The sequence below is a fragment of the Crinia signifera genome, chromosome 11 (genome assembly GCF_055691185.1).
Source record: "Crinia signifera chromosome 11, ASM5569118v1, whole genome shotgun sequence".
Classification (NCBI taxonomy): Eukaryota; Metazoa; Chordata; class Amphibia; order Anura; family Myobatrachidae; genus Crinia; species Crinia signifera.
Window position 1 is genome coordinate 71,571,898 of NC_139227.1, and position 20,472 is coordinate 71,592,369.

Sequence of the window (20,472 nt, forward strand, 5' to 3'; positions counted from 1 at the left end):
ATGGAGTGATGTTGGGTCAGAGGAGGATTGGCCCACCGGGAAACCGGGCCATTTCCCGGTGGGCCGGACCAGATGTCCCTCCGGCTGGGCCACCTATCTTGGTTCCAGAGCTGCCGGAACCAAGCGGCTGCAGCCTGGTCACAAACGGCAGCATTGCCCAAAACAAATATGCCCGCCGCCTATATACATATATTATATGCACATATGCGGTGGCCATATTTGTTCTGGGCGATGCTGCACTTTGTGACCAGCTGCGGCCGCTGGTCGCTTTACGATGACGACGGCAGAACCTGGTGAGTAGTATCCGCTAGTCATTACGTGTGTAGGCCCCATTAGACAAGTTTGTAATTCTTAATGCATTTTTAATCACAGATATATACCATTGTAAAGCGCAACGGAATCTGCTGCGCTATATAAGAAACTGCAAATAAATAAATATATACATATATATATTCCACTAATACCTGTCCTGCCTCTGTGGAACTACAAGTCCCAGCAGGCTATCCTTTAGAAAATGGGAGGCCAGTCCGTATGAACTTGGAGCACAAGTTCTCCTTGCACTAAGGGCCAATTCAAACCCATTTGTAACTGGCCAAATTCATCCCCGTCCCTGATGGTCAGGGTTTGCACGTGCAAAACCCAGGAGTGAAAACGCTGGGAGTTTCCCTGCACACTCAGGCCTGTTGATGCCTGCTTTGGGCGGGCAGCTGACGTCACATGTCTCTCTCTCTCTCTGGCCAAGATAAAAGTCAGTCTAGACATAGGGCAGTATTCAATGAGAAAATTCTCCGTGTTTTATGGAGAATTTTTGCTTTTTTCGCCTTGGACGGAGCATTTTGCTCTCCAAAAGCGAGCAACCCTATTCAATGTGAAATATTCTCCGTCTTTCTAAGTGATTTTCTCCGTGTCTCTCCGTGTAGCAATTCTCCATCTTTTGATGGGGAGCTGGAATGTGAACTTTTAAACTAAAAGGTTTTTTTTTTTAATTTTGGTGTAAAAAAATCTGGTGTTTTTTTCTGTGAAGGGGCATGTTATTTTTATTCATGTGCTTTATAGCACATGAATATATATTTAATTTAAAAAAAATATTAAAAAAATATATATTTTTTTTTTACACAGAGCAGCCAGCAGGGGGCCGGAGCGCTCGAGCCGCTCATTAGATATTCATATATTCACTGCACCCGATCGTTAATATGCACGATCGGGTGCAGTGAATACTGGGTCCCCCGCTAGCTATAGGGGGGGGCAGCCTGTGCTGCCTGGGTCCTGGGGAGCCCCCCTCCCCACCACATTCCTCTGGAGCAGCCAGGGAGACTTTAATCTCTCTGGCTGCTTCCGTCCCCCAGCTCCTTGAAAGCTCCCTGCCGCGGACGCTCGTCCGCTGCAGGGGTTAAGACTCGCCGCGGGTGGCGGCGAGCATCAGCCACATTGAATAGTGGATAAAGTGCCGTGACGGAGAATCTCCAAACATGGAGAATCTCCGCAAAAACACGGAGAGTGCATGGAGAGCGGAATAAAACGCTCTCCATGCACGGAGAACTTTCTCATTGAATACTGCCCATAGAAGTGCGTTCCATAGTGCATAAATCCATTTTTGTTAAAGGATTATTTTTTAATAGCACAGGGACGGTGCACTATGTTGATGGCTGTACTATATGACCGTGCACTATGATTTCTTTATATGTGCAATATTCTTACGGTGGCTATTACTGCCTGTTGCGGTACATGACTTTAAAACTGTGTTGAAAGCTGCTAGAATAAATAATAGTTTTTACAAAAACAGATTAATGCACTATGGAGCGCACTTCTATGTTTTATTGATTTACAGATTTATAACCGTGTGTGGATGCGGAATATTGAAGGAGGACGCCGGTTTAAAGTACTGTAGTGCAAAAGAAATCTTCCAAAAATCCATACTATTCAAGGGACTGAGTTTCTAAGAGAGCAGCAGATTCTGGGACTTGTGGTTCAACAAGGAGGTGTTGAGTGGTGGACTGATATATATATGTATGTAATATGAATAATTTGAACTCCTTTATAGGACTGTGTTCATCATTATAAGTCATTATCAGTGCCAGTATTTTCATATTGGAATTATTTCCATGAGAGTTGCTATTGGAGATATTTATATTTGTTCATAAATGCTTTTCAGCCAAGGTTACCTACTGTTATTATAGTGTTCGGGGGCTAATTGGATACCACAGGGCCGAGTATGCGTACTATGGACACTGTTATATGCAATCAGTTTGGGGAATATTCTTGTTAAGTAACAATTAGTTTTTGCATTTCCTTTAGTTTATTCACCAGAGGACCGAGTCACCTTTGGTCTTACGGGACCTACACACGGGACGACACTGCAGAGCGATCTGAGCAATAGATCGCTCAGCATACAGAATTGCACAGCGATGTGTCAGCGCTATGTGCTGAGCGATCTGCCAGAACCAGTGTTCTCTGGTGAGGACACTGGCCCTGAATGCCAATTAAGTAGATTTATCCAGCTTACCCCTACACACGGAGCTATAGCTATGGCCCCTACACATGGAGCTATCGGTTTGGCCCCTACACATGGAGCGATCGGTTTGGCCCCTACACATGGAGCTATCGCTATGGGCCCTATACATGGAGCTATCACTATGGGCCCAACACACGGAGCTATCGCTATGGCCCCTACACACGGAGCTATCGCTATGGCCCCTACACACGGAGCTATCGCTATGGCCCTTACACACGGAGCTATCGCTATGGGCCCTATACACGGAGCTATCCCTATGGCCCCTACACACGGAGCTATCCCTATGGGCCCTACACACGGAGCTATAGCTATGGGCCCTATACACGGAGCTATCCCTATGGCCCCTACACACGGAGCTATCGCTATGGCCCCTACACACGGAGCTATTGCTATGGGCCCTACACACGGAGCTATCGCTATGGCCCCTACACACGGAGCTATCGCTATGGCCCCTACATACGGAGCTATCGCTATCACCCCTACACACGGAGCTATCGCTATGGGCCCTACACACGGAGCTATAGCTATGGGCCCTACACACGGAGCTATCGCTATGGGCCCTACACACGGAGCTATCGCTATGGTCCCTACACACGGAGCTATCCCTATGGGCCCTACACACGGAGCTATCGCTATGGCCCCTACACAAGGAGCTATCGCTATGACCCCTACACACGGAGCTATCGCTATGGCCCCTACACATGGAGCTATCGCTATGGGCCCTACACACGGAGCTATCGCTATGGCCCCTACACACGGAGCTATCGCTATGGCCCCTACACACAGAGCTATCGCTATGGGCCCTTACACACGGAGCTATCGCTATGGCCCCTACACACGGAGCTATCGCTATGGCCCCTACACATGGAGCTATCACTATGGGCCCAACACACGGAGCTATCGCTATGGCCCCTACACACGGAGCTATCGCTATGGCCCCTACACACGGAGCTATCGCTATGGCCCCTACACACGGAGCTATCGCTATGGCCCCTACACACGGAGCTATCGCTATGTCCCCTGCACACAGAGCTATCGCTATGGGCCCTACACACGGAGCTATCACTATGGCCCCTACACACGGAGCTATCGCTATGGCCCCTACACACGGAGCTATGGCTATGGCCCCTACACACGGAGCTATCGCTATGGTTCATACACACGGAGCTATCGCTATGGTTCCTACACACGGAGCTATCGCTATGTCCCCTACACACGGAGCTATCGCTATGGCCACTACACACGGAGCTATCGCTATGGCCCCTACACACGGAGCTATCGCTATGGGCCCTACACACGGAGCTATCGCTATGGTTCCTACACGGAGCTATCGCTATGGCCCCTACACACGGAGCTATCCCTATGGGCCCTACACACGAAGCTATCACTATGGGCCCAACACACGGAGCTATCGCTATGGGCCCTACACACGGAGCTATCGCTATGGGCCCTACACACGGAGCTATCACTATGGGCCCAACACACGGAGCTATCGCTATGGGCCCTACACACGGAGCTATCGCTATGGGCCCTACACACGGAGCTATCGCTATGGCCCCTACACACGGAGCTATCGCTATGGCCCCTACACACGGAGCTATCACTATGGCCCCTACACATGGAGCTATCGCTATGGCCCCTACACACGGAGCTATAGCTTTGGGCCCTACACACGGAGCTATCGCTATGGTTCCTACACACGGAGCTATCGCTATGGCCCCTACACACGGAGCTATCGCTATGGGCCCTACACATGGAGCTATCGCTATGGTTCCTACACACGGAGCTATCGCTATGGCCCCTACACACGGAGCTATAGCTATGGGCCCTACACACGAAGCTATCACTATGGGCCCAACACACGGAGCTATCGCTATGGGCCCTACACACGGAGCTATCACTATGGCCCCTACACACGGAGCTATCGCTATGGCCCCTACACACGGAGCTATAGCTTTGGGCCCTACACACGGAGCTATAACTATGGGCCCAACACATAGAGCTATCGCTATGGCCCCTACACACGGAGCTATCGCTATGGGCCCTACACACGGAGCTATCGCTATGGGCCCTACACACGGAGCTATCGCTATGGCCCCTACACACGGAGCTATCACTATGGCCCCTACCCACGGAGCTAACGCTATGTCCCCTGCACACGGAGCTATCGCTATGGCCCCTGCACATGGAGCTATCGCTATGGCCCCTACACACGGAGCTATCGCTATGTCCCCTGCACACGGAGCTATCGCTATGGCCCGTGCACATGGAGTGATGTAGGGGCATTTTCTAAGCAATCTAGTGAGAATGAGAACGCTGAGAAAACTACTCGTAATCATCTACAAATTTGCAGATCAGCGCTCGGGTCTGAATTAGGTCCATAGGCTGATAACCGATTATATCAAATCATCTTCCAATTGCATTTATCCCATTGCATTTATCCGATGATGACGATGCTCTAACGAGCATGAGAATAGTTATGGGTGCACATGCGGCAATGCCTGCTTATGTGCCCAAATGGTTGGGTAGTTTCAGAAGTTCGTGGCTGGAAATGTTTAGAAAAAGTGATGGCAAGTCTCCGATAGACAATGCCTAGGGCTGTTATGAAGACGCGCAGCTAGATTCATGTTCCTAGAAGAGAGTCACTGGGATTCTGCTGTTTATTTTCACCCGGTGCAGTGTTATTCTGCTGACAAATTCCATCTTTTACTTACTTATATTTCTAGATTTCTCAGCTTAGTGGGATTAGTAGCTAGAATCTGTTCTCTTTAGGCAACATAAAGGATTTGGGCACATTTATTCTGTAATAGATAATAGGCTTTTAAATAAATATAATATACCGTATTTTCTGTAGCAGTCTTTGGCAAACTAGTATATACTATACTGTAGTATTAAAAAAAAATGTTATCTCCTTTATTGGAGCCTTTATTAAGTAAATTAAGCACCCCACATTTAGCAGATGAGCAAAATGAGAGCCGTCATATTGCATAGTTCTTAGGACTGCTAAAGGCTAAAGTTCACCAATAGTTTCCCAATAGAACCTTATAGATTTGGTGCACACTGTAAGATATTTGCAAAGGACATGCATGAGAACACTATCAAGAACGATATTATCATGCATATCACATGACGAGACAGTGTCCCCTCACATGGTTTGCCACGCTTGGCACACTATTCTCCACTGGGCTGGTAAAATATGAACAAGTCGGTTTTAAAAAAAAATCACGAAAAACTAATGTCAACCTTTTCCCATGCCGACATTTTGCTTGTGTCAACATTTTGACCATGCCGACCTATGTATGTTTACCATTTTCATGATGGCATGACTTGGGGTGTGAGGTGATGTCAACAATTGTGCCATTGTTCTCTTGTCCATGCTCACTTCTGCCATCTGCAGTATGGAAAAGATTTACTAGTAGTCAATGCATTGATGTTAAAGGTGATTTTAATGTCTGGAATTCACCATCCTTCAAGACCCATCCTCGCCCAGGCTGCCATGGACATCTTTGTCAAGATAGCACAGTCTTAGAAGTAGGAGACAGCGTTTTTTAGCCAACCCAGAGCTTTGGTGACCGTTTCTGTCCTGCATAGGCCAGCTTGGTTGGTTTGTTAGTAGGCGGCAGTAGCAAGCCACAAGAATGATGAGTTCTGCGACTTTCAATGGCTGACTGGAAACTGCCATGTTCATGTCTCTCATTATCTGTAGTAATTGAAGATGTTCGTAGATCACTCAGTATAACCATTGCAGAGAAACAGTTCTTTATCTGCAAAATGAAACTGGATTCAGGCTCCATGGAGACTGAGACTGAGCAGTAGTACTGCTTCTTCCTTAACAATCAGTGTGCAGCTCGTGCAGTTCTGCACATTGTTGGCCAGATACGTCTGTCTTTGTAGGCAGTAAACGTTTGATCGCTATATATCTGAATGTTTCTGTACACAGGTTGACACATACAATTTATTAACAGCCTAAATCATTTTATAGCCTTTTCTTTCCGTGCCGTACTCTCGAACCCACCCTGTTTGAATAAAACTATCAGTTTGTTTTGCAGTAAATGTAAGCTTAGTGGTGTTTGATGAATCCACATTAGCAATGTAGATTTCCTGGCAGCCAACACTAAGAAGCCAGCCAATTTTTTGTCAAGTTTCAGTAAAATGGTGAGTGATCTAGTACTGCTAAACAGGCCTATTCCGGGAGCAAAGGAGGTTCCTTTTACAATAATGAAGGACTGTATCCCAAAAACTCGTTATTAGAAGGTGGGACTACAGACACAGTGATAAATCACCATTAAATATTCTGCACATACAGCAAAGGAATATGAGTGTGATTCCTATATATTTTACAGAAAGTGATGAAACGCAGGAGGAAGTGGTCAAAGGTATAACTAACATACCAGGCAGGGAACAAGGGGTCAGCACCCTTCATAATGGGAAAGGGTGGAAGCCTGGCTTGGTTTACCAGCCAATAACTTTTTATGGAATAAGCATGTTTCTTTCCTTTATTAAATGAACACAGACGTTGTTTTTTATAGAGCTGAGCAATTTAGGTGACTGTATAAAAATATTACAGATTTCAATTTACATTGTTGCTAGACATAGTCAGTTTGCAGTGGGATTGTTTCATTTCTCCTTCCCTAAATCCCTGCGATAATCTGCCCAGAATACAATAGTTTGACGGTTTTGCCTAGTGGCCAGGTTATGGATGCGGAAGACGGCCTCAGACAAATCCATATTTTGTTTTTTTACTAAAGCCTCTTTGTACCTTGAAAAATAACAGAACCACAACTGATTGTGGTGGTTTATGGAGATAATCAGCTTGTTTGCTTAAGATCCATACATACTGGGCAAAAACCGCTGGGATGAACATCGCTCAATGCATACACACTGAGCAATTTTCGCCCCGCCTATGCCATTTCCATAGCAGTACACTGCTGGTAATACCTGCAGATGAGAAGTAGATACTGGCGATGATGTGGGAGTACGTATCACCGCTCATCGCTGCCCTGTACACACTGGGCGGCTTTTGAGCTGAAAGCGACAAAACTGAGCTTCTTTCAACTCAAAATCACCCAGTGTGTATCTGTTAAGTCTCCCAAAATGTCTGTGAGAACCACAAATTGTGAAGCTATTCTTAAATCCTGAGAAAGCAGACTAACATTGAGCACTAGGTCCATAATGACGTGGATCATAGACACAACCCCCCATATTTCCCACATGGAATTTCACCTATGACTTTTGGCACCTGCACGTATTGTTAAGGCTAGACCAGTGGTCCTCAAGATGTGGTTCTTGAGGACAGACTATGGTTACATCCTATTGACAGAGATACAAATGGAGTCACAACAAAACTCTGGTCCTCTGATCACCCTCCCCAGAAGTCTCTGGGGCACGTGTGATAAGTTTAGACACACGGTCCCAGGAACAAACTTAAGGGGGGTAGAAAAAGAGGCCAAATAATCGGGCGCACAGCTAGTTTGATTTTAGCAATTAACTGGTGTAGTTTGTCAAGAAGTGTGACTTGCTGCTCTCAATTAAAGCTCTCTGTAGTCCTTAATAAAGTTAAACCAAATAAACAATTAGAATATATATATATATAGAGAGAGAGCGCAAGAGACACTGGAAAATATCACTGTATAAAAATACTATTTTATTTAAGCTTCCTTAAACACAGATATTATATTTAATAAAAAAATACATTGTACATTAAACCCACAGATAAATTAATAAACATAAAAATATATAAAATGACTGTGTCCCTTTGCCAATTTCTGCCAATATTTATTTTCCAGAGAAAACTGATAATGTGGATTTCAATAGCCAGGTTAATTGTGTTATTTCAGATGATCATATCCACAGAGTTCAAATGTTTCCAATTGATACTGTTTAAATAGCTGGAGATGGAGCAAGTCCAGATATAACCAGATGTTTTGAGGGTCAATTGGACCGTAATTCTGGCATACACATAGATAATATCAGTAGTCAGTATTAAGGTTGAAATACGGAGGCACCTGTATTATTCTCACTTTTAGCCTTTGGTTTATACACTGTCAGTACAGGTAGTGTAGAGACAGGCAAACACGCACTTTCACAGTTACCTTCCTGGATTTATATGCCGTATAGTTCCTCAACCTGACCACAGCATGGAGACCTGCTCGCTGTGTCAGGGAGCCGACCGCCGGATGACGGACGCTGCAGGGAAATGGATGTCGCGGCAGTTAGAGGGTATAGCTACCTCAGTTTCCAGCAGGTGATTGGCGGCTTGTGCCGTGCTCCGCTTTGTAGCCTATGTGCGTCTTGCAGTCTTTGCAGTCTCTGTCACTTTAAAGAGGGTTCCTTTGGCGCAGTGAGATACAGGCAGGCAAGGACAAGGGCACCACAGGCAGGGAGAGCTCTTGACTAGTTTCTCCGTCGTACTAATCTGACGGTTTCCTCAGAAGAATACCTGTACTGACAGTGTATAAACCAAAGGCTAAAAGTGAGAATAATACAGGTGCCTCCGTATTTCAACCTTAATACTGACTACTGATATCTATGTGTATGCCAGAATTACGGTCCAATTGACCCTCAAAACATCTGGTTATATTTGGACTTGCTCCATCTCCAGCTATTTAAACAGTATCAATTGGAAACATTTGAACTCTGTGGATATGATCATCTGAAATAACACAATTAACCTGGCTATTGAAATCCACATTATCAGTTTTCTCTGGAAAATAAATATTGGCAGAAATTGGCAAAGGGACACAGTCATTTTATATATTTTTATGTTTATTAATTTATCTGTGGGTTTAATGTACAATGTATTTTTTTATTAAATATAATATCTGTGTTTAAGGAAGCTTAAATAAAATAGTATTTTTATACAGTGATATTTTCCAGTGTCTCTTGCGCTCTCTCTCTCTCTCTCTATATATATATATATATATATATATATATTATACAAATTAAGTCACCTGTAGCCAAGCATGGATATAATAAAAACCTTCACCATTAGTGCTCCTTGAGGACCAAATTTGGCAACCAAAGGGCTAGACTGATCAGGACAAGACCTGGCGAACAGGGATAGTAATTGAGAAAGAATACATGACCAAACCTGCTCAGTAGTAATTTCATTATTTATTTTGCTTTATGACTAAAATGTGATGTCATCTAGTTTAACATTAGGACTTTTCTTAACTCTCTAACATACAGATGTAGCGCCTCGCAGTCAGCACTGGGAATCGCCAGATTCCCTGCCCTGGCGAGAGCTGATGGAGAGGCGCTCCACCTGACAGGGACACACAAGCATCTCACACACACACGTGTGTCCCCATCAACATGGCGGCAGGGCGTGCTTTCCCTGCCCCATCTCTGCTTCAGGGAGACGGGCAGGGTTAGGGGGTTTGGGGAGGCAGAGGGCTCAGACAGAATAGAGTGTGCGAGCATCTCGGGCGCACGTGCCCCCTTCCGTATGATGGTGGGTTCTGGCGGTTGCCAATAGAATCGCCAGGACCTGCAACAATGACAGGGGCTCCATCTGTATATAAAAGATTTTACTAACAATTTCCTCCTCCTAACTGGATCTTTTGTGTCTGGACAGTTCTGCACTACTAGAGGACCAGCAAAATATTTTCTTATTATTAATTATTGTCCGTGTCCCCCCACTGTCATTACCACATATCCTACCCACAGTAGATGTTCCCCATTAGCATTAGCCACTCCCATTAACATTAGCCACTCCCCCTCATGCAGAGTGTATTCTAGCAAGTCTTTGAGGTGACTGATCCTCTGTTTTTCTTTTATAGCCAATCTTTGCATTCACAGAGATCAGTAAAATTAGTGGGGAACATTAGTTCAGTTTGGAGACTGTACATATGTAGGCCTTTGTATTTGGAGGATGCTTTCCAGAATCCCGATCAAATTCTGAAGTAAACAATGGAAATGTTATGAAAGTGGTCACAGATCCCTAGATCACAGCTCAGGGGTGGACCAGAAACACAACAGCTGTTCTGAACGTGTGACAGAGAGTGTAGGATTTTCGGTGGGCAAGACCAGGTAGCGAACACATTTTAGTTAAGCTCCTCATTCTAATCAGGGTTCACTGTTGTTGATACTATAGTGGTAGTCTGCCTCAGTGCCCACTTTACATTCAACCCAGTGCTATGTAACTGAGAGGAGACAGAGAGGGGGAGGCACTGTGGTGATGTGTTAGTGAAAGCATTGGCAGCAGATGCAGTGTGGTGGCGAAGAAAAGGTAGCGCTGACTGGACCTGCCGGGACTCAGCCAAATGTCAATTCTAGGGGCGGCCCAGATTGTAAACAATTTTAATATTTGCCAAAAGTCGCTCAGATACAGTTATATAGTTGTATGTGTGTTTGGGGAAGTCATTTATATGTAAGAACAATTAATATGGTCTAATAGATTTGAGCTTATTTTTGCCAGATACTATATATAGATAGATAGAGATAATGCAAATACATGTGCGGCTTCTTCAGATTCAAATGGATGAATACTTTATAACCATATTCGTGGATTTAATAAATAAATCCTAGATCACATTTCCCTACTTGTTACACTGTAATCAGGACTCCACATGGGACACTGCCGCTAACCACGCCCCTATTTTCCAGCACTGCTGGGGGTATGGCCTTGGCTCTGATAGCTGCCGGCCATGTCCCCTGTCCCTCTTTTCTGTGAATAGACGCTGTGCGACATGGAGACACCCAACTGCCCCATCCTTCCCCCAGCGCGGGTTCGTGGAACAGCCCAAAAACTCCTCTATGTTGCTCTTGCCCTCTCCCCTTTTACTGTGTTTCTCTTTGAAATCTCCCCTCCCTTCTCTATTTCTCCCTGATATCCCCTACCCCTTTTTTCTCTCTCTCTTCCTTTGGAATAGGTCCAACATGCATCCATGCTCAAAAGTGTTATGACATCATTTTTTATCAGCACTTGATTTTATAATGTACTTACTTGCTCATATGGTGCAAGTAGTGTACCATCAAACCATGGAACAATAATATAAGGCAAAACAATAATAGTTTAGCCTTACGTATTGATATACTAAAACCTTTGCATTGTATTCATGTAATGCAAGTATTTCAATCTCTTTCTTAAAACATAACAGTACAGTTCTGTGGAATGCATCACCTGAGAGCTTTTTATTGTCTGTTCGGTATATTGTTTGTGCACTTTTTTTTTTTCATTGAATAAAAATCCATTACACCTCCTTGAATGTGAAAGAATAGAAAAAACACAAAGAAACATAATGGATGGCTTAAATTCATTTTATAAACCTTTAAGTAAGTATCCTGCTAGGTTTTATTATCCAAATCTAAAACGAATAGAATGTTGTAGAAGGTACATTACATTTATTAACTGTGTTGTTTCACTAATCCCCCATATCTTTCCCATTTTTTTCAATATTTAGTAGTGGATATAAAGACCTTAAGGGTATATATATATATATATACATTTATTAAGTAGAGAAAAGCACTTCCGATTTGCGAAAGTCTGCTGTCGATGGCAGCCATTGCGCTCTGGTTAAGGCTTTCCCCAGTAAACATAATTTTTCTGTTTTTTTTTCTGCGGTTAGTTTTACTCTTTAAGACTATAATAACATTTTCCGAACAGTATACTTAGCCAGCCCATGGATGTCTACTGACTACATTTTTAATTCATAGTGGCCTTTAGCAGACTTGTATTCCTATGGCACCTCTGGAAGTTATTTAAACAGACCGATACTGCAGAGAAGGTTTTCCGTGTTTGTACTTTGCCGGAGAACAAATGAAGCCGGGAACTGACTTATGACCACATGCCTTTTTTTTTTTTCTTTCTTAAACACAGTTTTACAGGATATGGTTATATTGCCTTAATAGCCAAGCGAAGTCTGATTCATTGCTTTAAAATATAGGGGTCTGTTCTAGTGTGACAAGATCTCACAAGGGAGTTTTCCATTAACCCAGCAGGCAGGAAATCCAGAAATCGCTACACACCAGGGAAGGACAGATCCCAAACTCCGTGGAAGATCAGGACAGATGTCCCCTTGAGGGGGTAGCTGAGAGATGAGATTGTAAAAAGGCATCTCGGGAGATGCCACATCAAGTTAAATCATTGGAGCGAGGACGGTCCTTTCATTCTGAAGGCTGAGTTCAGCATAACCAAGAGATTTGTCCCCAGGGCTCATCAGATGTGACAGGGCTGAGACTAAAGTCTCTCTGGAAAGCTGGATACAGAGGTGCAATAAGGAAAAAACAGAGATTATAAACTAAAATGTATTTATATAAACAAACCCCTAAATGCAGGTGCAAGTGCGCACTTTAAGCACTAAGAATATATTCTAATATCTGTTAAATTATGCACAAATCTAGATGTTAGAAGTCACTTGTAAAATAAACATGAGGCTCTTAGTGCACACTTTGATCAAACTGCAGATGCCCATCTACCACGACAAGGTGACCTGTTACAGATGGGAACTTACACTAACAATGCATCATTTGTTACTGTGGGACTTCCCTTTCTTAGAATAAGCCCCTTTAAGCACTATGGGGGTTATTTTGGTTCACTCTTTATGACAAAATCCTTCTTAGATGGTCAAAACCATGTGCACTGCAGGTCCGGCAGATGTAACTTGTGCAGAGAGGATTAGATTTGGGTGGGGTTTTACTTCAAAGTGGGATCTATATTGCAGTGTAAAAATAAAGCAGTCCGTATTTTCCCTGCACAGAAACAAAATAACTCACCCAAATCTAATTCTCTCTGCACATTTTACATATGCCCCGCTGTAGTGCACATGGTTTTGTCCATCTAAGAAGGATTTTGTCAGAAAGAGGAAACCAAAATTACCCCCTATGGCCACATGTATATATCTGTCAAACACTGCAATAATATAGATGTAATAAACTCAATAGTAACATATACACAGACTAGTAACTTACACAGGTTCTTAGTGTACACATATATAATTTTGATATGGTTGGTATTGACTGCAATGATAGCACCATCGATGGTCACCAGATGTTGTTAAATGGTTTACCATCAATGGTGGAGATACAAATGGATTGATGATAGCTGGGGGTCAGATGCTTTTACACATTATTGCTGTACGGGAGTGTACAGTGTGACGGGCAGGATGGAGGGCCCGCCTCACTAACTTTTTTTTTTATACATTTTTTATTGTGTTGAGGCATCAAAATAAAACTTCACAGTGGAGATAAACATAACATGTCAATCATTATATAAGAACAGTTCCATCAATGTTGTATGTAGCTATACCGTTTTTAATAATAGTACAGAGATTGTAAAAATGAATCTGCGTTTAATGATAAAATATGACAACAAAGGATACAATAAATGGTGCTACAGTACTTATCTATACCATTGTGGAGTCAGAGTTTTCATTACTATACATGTGTCTTGTTCCGGAGCCTGGGTAGCACAAATCCATAACTGCCTATTGGTCATGCAAATTAATTGGGGGATCATTTACTGCAACTCCGGTAAGATACCAGGTAGTGTTTTTGAGGCTACTGTGTAATTGTTTTCTCACAGGGAGTGGCAAGGTAGGGTTCCCATAAAGATATGAATTTGGCTATTTTTTTTCTTTATTTAGCAACATTTTCATCCAATTCATCCTGAAGATGAAATTAAACTTTTGCTTATATAATGGAATCTGTGGAGGTGTACTATCTAGCCAACTTTGTAGAATAGTTTTACGTCCTGCTTCGCGGAGGGCTAATCATTTTTGTTTTGCTATTAAGTTGGTTTGGGTTAAAAATCCCCAATATCGCCCAATCTGGTGTAAACGGGACGAGGTTAATAAGTGTAGATTCTGCATATTGTCTGATCAAGTGCCAAAAACTTATTGTATAAGAGGGCATGACCAAAGACAATGAAAAAGTACAGCTTCTGCCTGATGGCATCGGAGGCATGAAGGATTGTCAATAGTTCCCATACGGTAGCGTTGCAATGGCGAAAGATATGTGTAACGAAACGTGTTTAGAAACAGTTCTGTGTACATGCTGGCAGACAGTACCTTTTTTGAAAACTCCAGTGATTTTTCTATAGTACGTATTGTAAGGTGGAGAAAGTGCAATAGCCAATTAGACATTCCTACTGACACTTTCTCATGTTCAATTATATTTCTTAAAAATGTATAATGGATTGATATGGCTTCTTTACCAGGCACCACATACGTTAATAAGGTCCGCCTCACTGTCAGTCAGCAGCCTTGCTCAGCCCATGGCTCCAGCTCAAAAGTTTGCCCAGTGTCGGAATGGATGCGCATCTTTTCTGAGTATACGCAAATCATCAATACTTAAAACCATTGTCTGCTGCCAGTCCTGACCCTCATTGCGGAACCAGCACATGCACAGCAGCTCCTGCCCTTAGCCTCTATGGGCTGCTTCGGCAGCAGTTCATAGTAGCATATTCACGGTCCCGGGTCTGGCGCATGCGCAGTATCGTCCTTGGCACTGCGCATGTGCAGAACCTGCTAGCAGCCCATAGAGGCATCCCACTGGGAGGGAACACCTCCCATTAAGACTGCCAGGCCAGACTTCCAGTAGGAAGTCACTGCCAGTCACAGTGAAACCTGTGCAGTCTCTCAGACTGCATCTGGCTTCACACAGTGGCGGATTTTACCTGGGGGGGGGGGCTGCAGTCCTGAAGCCCATTGGTAGAAACTGCCACTGGGTAAGACGCACAAGCTGATTAAAATGGTATGTGGCATGCCTATATTCTGTGTATGACCGTCTCTGTATCTGCATACAAAATGGAACGTTGTGTAGCATTTCGTATGCAGATACAGCTGCGGTTGCACACAGAATATAGGCATTTTGCATATATATATATATATATATATATGCATGCTTCATGTTCCTATTACTTTGAGAGCTGCAGTGTTTCTTGTGTAACAATTGGTTGACACATTTTTATTTCCGTTAATGGTATTTCACCATATCCTAAACATACTGTATAGGTGTAAAAAGCATTCTGCCTTTGCATACTGTGCTGTCTGTACATACTGTACCATATCCTAAACATATAGATGTAAAAAGCATTCTGCCTTTGCGTACTGTGCTGTCTGTACATACTATACCATATCCTAAACATATAGGTGTAAAAAGCATTCTGCCTTTGCGTACTGTGCTGTCTGTACATACTGTACTATCCATTGCCAAAGAATCGAGTGCAGTGCGGGCTGTGATTCTATTGGTGAGAGAAAGAAGGGAGATGATGGCGAATGTGAATGAGCCGCAAGGGAGCCCTTAACTGACCCGTATGTGAAATGGAATAAAAATTACAAAGCTGGAAGGTTCCTGGGTGAGAAAGGGAATAGCTGTTAATATGTGTTTGTATAAAGCAGCCTGCAATAGATGTTCACGTTTTCTGTGCACGGCCTGGAGAATCACAGGTACAGTATTGCTGCAATGGTCTCCAGAAGCTGTCTGTGCCTATGCAGTGTTTCTCTGTTACAGTACAGAGCAGCTATATTTTATGTATGGACAGTTGTTTTTTTTATAATCTATTTATTTATCTGAGCTCATTATGGTGACTTTTAGTTTTAAGGCAGGTACATACTGGGCGATATATTTTTAAAGATATGCACAATACCGATATTGGTAATGATGTATTTCAAACATCGGTCAGCTCAATATCTCTCCATGCATCGGTGCGGACCTTCACTGTCATCTGTACATGCAGCTCAATCTGACAAAATCACCATGGACTGCATTGGTTCCAGTGACATAACTATCATGCCACAGACCCCACCGTGGCTTGGGGGAGCCAGTGCCGATGAGGTCTGTGGGACGCGCTGATATTTCCAGAAAGTGTGGCACACATAAGGGAGGCTGCAGGTGTTATGTCCCCAGCCTGTGCGCCCGGATCCTACTGCACTCTTTGCGACACAGGCTATAGGTGGATACAGAGGAAGGCCCGCCGTGTTCGTACTACACCTGGGGTCAGGTGGTAGGAGGCTGGGCAGGACGGTGGGGATCACTGCTGCTGCTGCATAGCGTCATCCACACGGGAGCCCACTGCCCGGCAAGCTCCCGGCTCCCTCCCTGGTGAAGTATCGCTTGGGAGCAGGTGCGGGGTGACGGTGCCTGCTGATTACTGCATGCAGGGGGATCTGGAGCTGCTTCTGTGAGTCGGATCTGTTGGGCAGGCATATGACTCTGCGTTCTTTCCCTGCTCCTCCGCCTCATGCTCTTTCTCATGCTTCCGCCATCCTCAGGCTGCTGTTCTGCTCCTGCCACAAGTTTCCACCTGGCCCTTTAGGTCCTGGATCTGCAGCAGAGAGTACTACCTGCTTCTTGGCGCTACCCTTCACCTTCTTGTATTTGGGTGGCATTGTATGATACCCCATGCCAGGGACTGCCAGCCACCCTGTTAAGCAGTGGTGGAGGGCTTGGAGGCGGCTCCCAGAGCCCTGGAAACCACCGCAGTCCAACTTCACGGAGACCGCCTCGCTTATCATGCTCAAGGTACCTGCTCAGGCTGACAGAGGGAGTGGGCTGCAGCAGCGGGGCTGGGGCTGGGGGTCCACTATGGTTATGGCGGATCACAGGAGAGGAGTCACTATGGTTATGGGGGAATCACAGGAGAAGGGTTCATTATTGTTACGGGAGAGCAATAGAAGCAAGGCGCAATGTACTCCTATGCAGTGCACACAGGGTAATTCACTGCCCTAGGTCGACATGGACAAAAATATAAACACAAGCAAAAGTCGCCTTGTGCCAGCTTCTGTGATCTGCGTGTTATCTGCATAACCTTCATGTTAGTCCGGATGGCAGGTGTTTTCACACAGACAATGTCAGTGAAGCCTATTCAGATGATACAGACACTTGCCCCAGTTGCACAGAAAATGGGGCATACATGACTTTTTCTGGAATGCTGCCCGTTGACCATACTTGCTGACTTTTGGGCAGTTAGGCAGGGTTCCATCACCGGGAGGAAAAAAGAGACGGTTTGGGGCAGAGCCACAGACAGATTTCTGGGACCTTCCCGGCCATTCCGGGAGGGTAGGCAACCCTGCCGTTGACTCTCCTTCCCCGACAGAGATCTGCACATGTGCAGTACAGATCCTGTGCATGTACACTACAGATCTTAAAATATAATCTATGTACCCAAAGCTGGATTTAGTGATCACTTCCTGACAAATAACTTTCAATGATTGATTTAGTATTTTTCCTGCCCACTCATGATCTTTACTTGTGCAACGGACACAGTGATGACTAGATAAAATGCTAGTGGTAATCTCATTTCAGATCTCATTGCTCTTCATGTGGCAGCACAGTATATCAGTAATTGGATCAGTATCCTGCTCTATATTTCATGTACCTAGTAGGAAACATCAGAAATATGATGGATGCAGACTTAGGCTCCTATTTGTCAATATGGTCTGAAAAACTAAATCTATTACCGATTATCGCAGTGATAGAAACTCTTTTTCGAGCAAATTTATCAATAATTCTTGGGCCAGGGCTGCCCTGTTGCTGATATCTCAAGAGATACTGACTGGTAGCACCAAGAAGACACAACTCAGCCTTCTAGTCCAGGTACCCAATGTTGATGAAGATTCTGCTTTGCTGGCCACACTTATGCAATTCACCGGAACCCCGAAATAAGGTTTTCAGTAGAACGTGCTAAAAATCTAGATTAAAACTGTAGCAAAAAATCAGTAAAACAATAATTTGTTGAACCATATCAAAGGTTTAAATAATAAATACTTTTAACCCATACTACACTATCCTGAGATCCTATGTGTGGAAAATAAGCTATAGCTACTCTAGGCATCTCTGAGAAGCTACTGTACCAGTAGTTCATATTATACTATGTAGGAGCTGTTGCTGTCAAGTGGTCAACTGTTTTAGGAGTGTAACAAACCAACTGATCTCACATATAACATACCTCCCAACTGTCTTGATTTTCAAGGGACCATCCCTTTTTTGGGTCGGTCCCACATCCCGACCGGGGCTGGCTGTGTCGTGTGTTGGGGGGGAACAGTTGCTTTGCTTAGCTGGCAAACAACTGTGAAAACGGGAGTGCCATAGGCATATGCCATGCCCCCTGACCGGGAAGCCACACCCCAGTGTCCCTCCTCCACTGCCACCAATGTTGGGAGATATACAAATAATGAATGCTTGCTCTCTATGTTCATCAAGTAACCCACCAAGTAGTGTAACTTCACAGCCCGGAGCCGGCAGCAGAGACAGTGATGTCACTGCTGTGGGGATAGGGCATTACCACCCTGCAGAATTCGAAGTTGATAGCTGCAGGGGGCATTTGCAATGCTTATCAGCCTGCTATCCTTTAGATAGCAGCGCCAATATGAACGTGGCGTCTAGTGCCCCTGTCATTTAACAAACATTTACATTTGGGAGAAGCGGTATCAGTGCACATAACGTGCGCTGATACCTTTTCTTCCCCATAACGCAAGTTAATATATCTGCCCCTATATGAGAGTATTCTTTGCTAAATAGTGAGATCAGCTAGTACCCACATCATATGCGCCGAAACCGTGGGTGCTGCGGGGCCTGGAACACCCAATGAAAATGATGAGCACCCACGGGCCACGACCGGAGCTCATCCGTCACTTGCCGCTAACCTGTGCCGCTGAGTCTGGAAACACAGTCAGGAGTCCCTGCAGTGGATTGGAAGTCAGCAGTGGGGTCCCTGCGGCAGTTCCCATCCACCACAGGGACTCCGCCGCTGGCTGCCCATCCACTGCTGGGACCCCACTGCCTCCCCAGCGCATCAGGGACTGTGGCACTGCTTGGATCCCCCGGGGGAAGGGGGGGTTCTGTGGGGGCCCATTGCAGGACAACACCCCTTCCCTAAAGGACACACCCCCTTGAGCACCCACCAGCAAAAACATAAATCGGCACCCCTGACCCACATACTTGCTATTATTCAAAAGTCTGTCTCTGTGAGAATTGGACAGCCAGATCAGCCAGTGTGGAGGTAGCTTTGGGTTGTGGCGCTGCACAAGAGGTGGGTCAGGGACGTGGCACAGAATAAAAGGCTGTGAGAGGTCGAAAAGGCTTGTTTGCATCATCGTAGCCATGCCAACCATATTACAATGCAGGGATTTTCAGCATTGTAGAGTGCATCAATTATGTGATTCAGTGCTGTGTGTACACCCTGATTTTTTAAACTGATACTCAATAACTCCTAATAACGACCTCTAGATGTGTAGTCCTTAGAAACTCAATTTTTCTAGATTTTCTTAGAAGAACAAACTGTGGCGCTATTTTCTGATAACGCATAAATTAAAAAAAAAACCTTCACAAATCTGACAGAGATCCTGGCTGCACATCGAGTTTCTGACAGCCACTATTGCTAATAATGATAGATAGGTAGATAGATCATATTTACTAAGCATTTGTTGTAAAACCTAAATCCTGGCCACACAGAGGGCAGTATTCAATGAGGCTGATTCGCCATGTTCTACGGCGAATGTGTGCTATTTTCATGCTCTAAGGTGAATTTTTTTACTGAAAAAGTGATTCGCCCTATTCAACATGCAATATTCGCAGACGGCAAACAGTGAATGATGGACAATTCACCGTCTGATAGCCGCCGTAATTCGCTGTGGTTTTTCAATGGGTTTTTCAATGTTAGTTAGGCTCCCTACGCCAGTCCCCTGCCAGCTCTCATGGGGGGGCAGCTTCTGCTGCCTGTGCCCCCGGGAGCCCTGCTTCTGCCCCACAGTGTCCGGCGCAGGCAGGGAGGCTTCCATCTCCCTGCCTGCCGTTGTCACCCAGCTCCATGCAGCGTTCACCGCAGTGGTTGAAATTCGCCGTCAGGGGCAGCGAGCCCCTGCGGCATTGAATACAGCGACAGGGAGGGCATGCAGCGAATGCTCCAGCCCTCCGGAACATGGCAACTGTGCAGCGAATCCTAAACAGGATTCGCTGCACATCGCCATTAATCACATTGAATACTGCCCAGAGAAGAAACCCTGAGGTAGAACATGGTT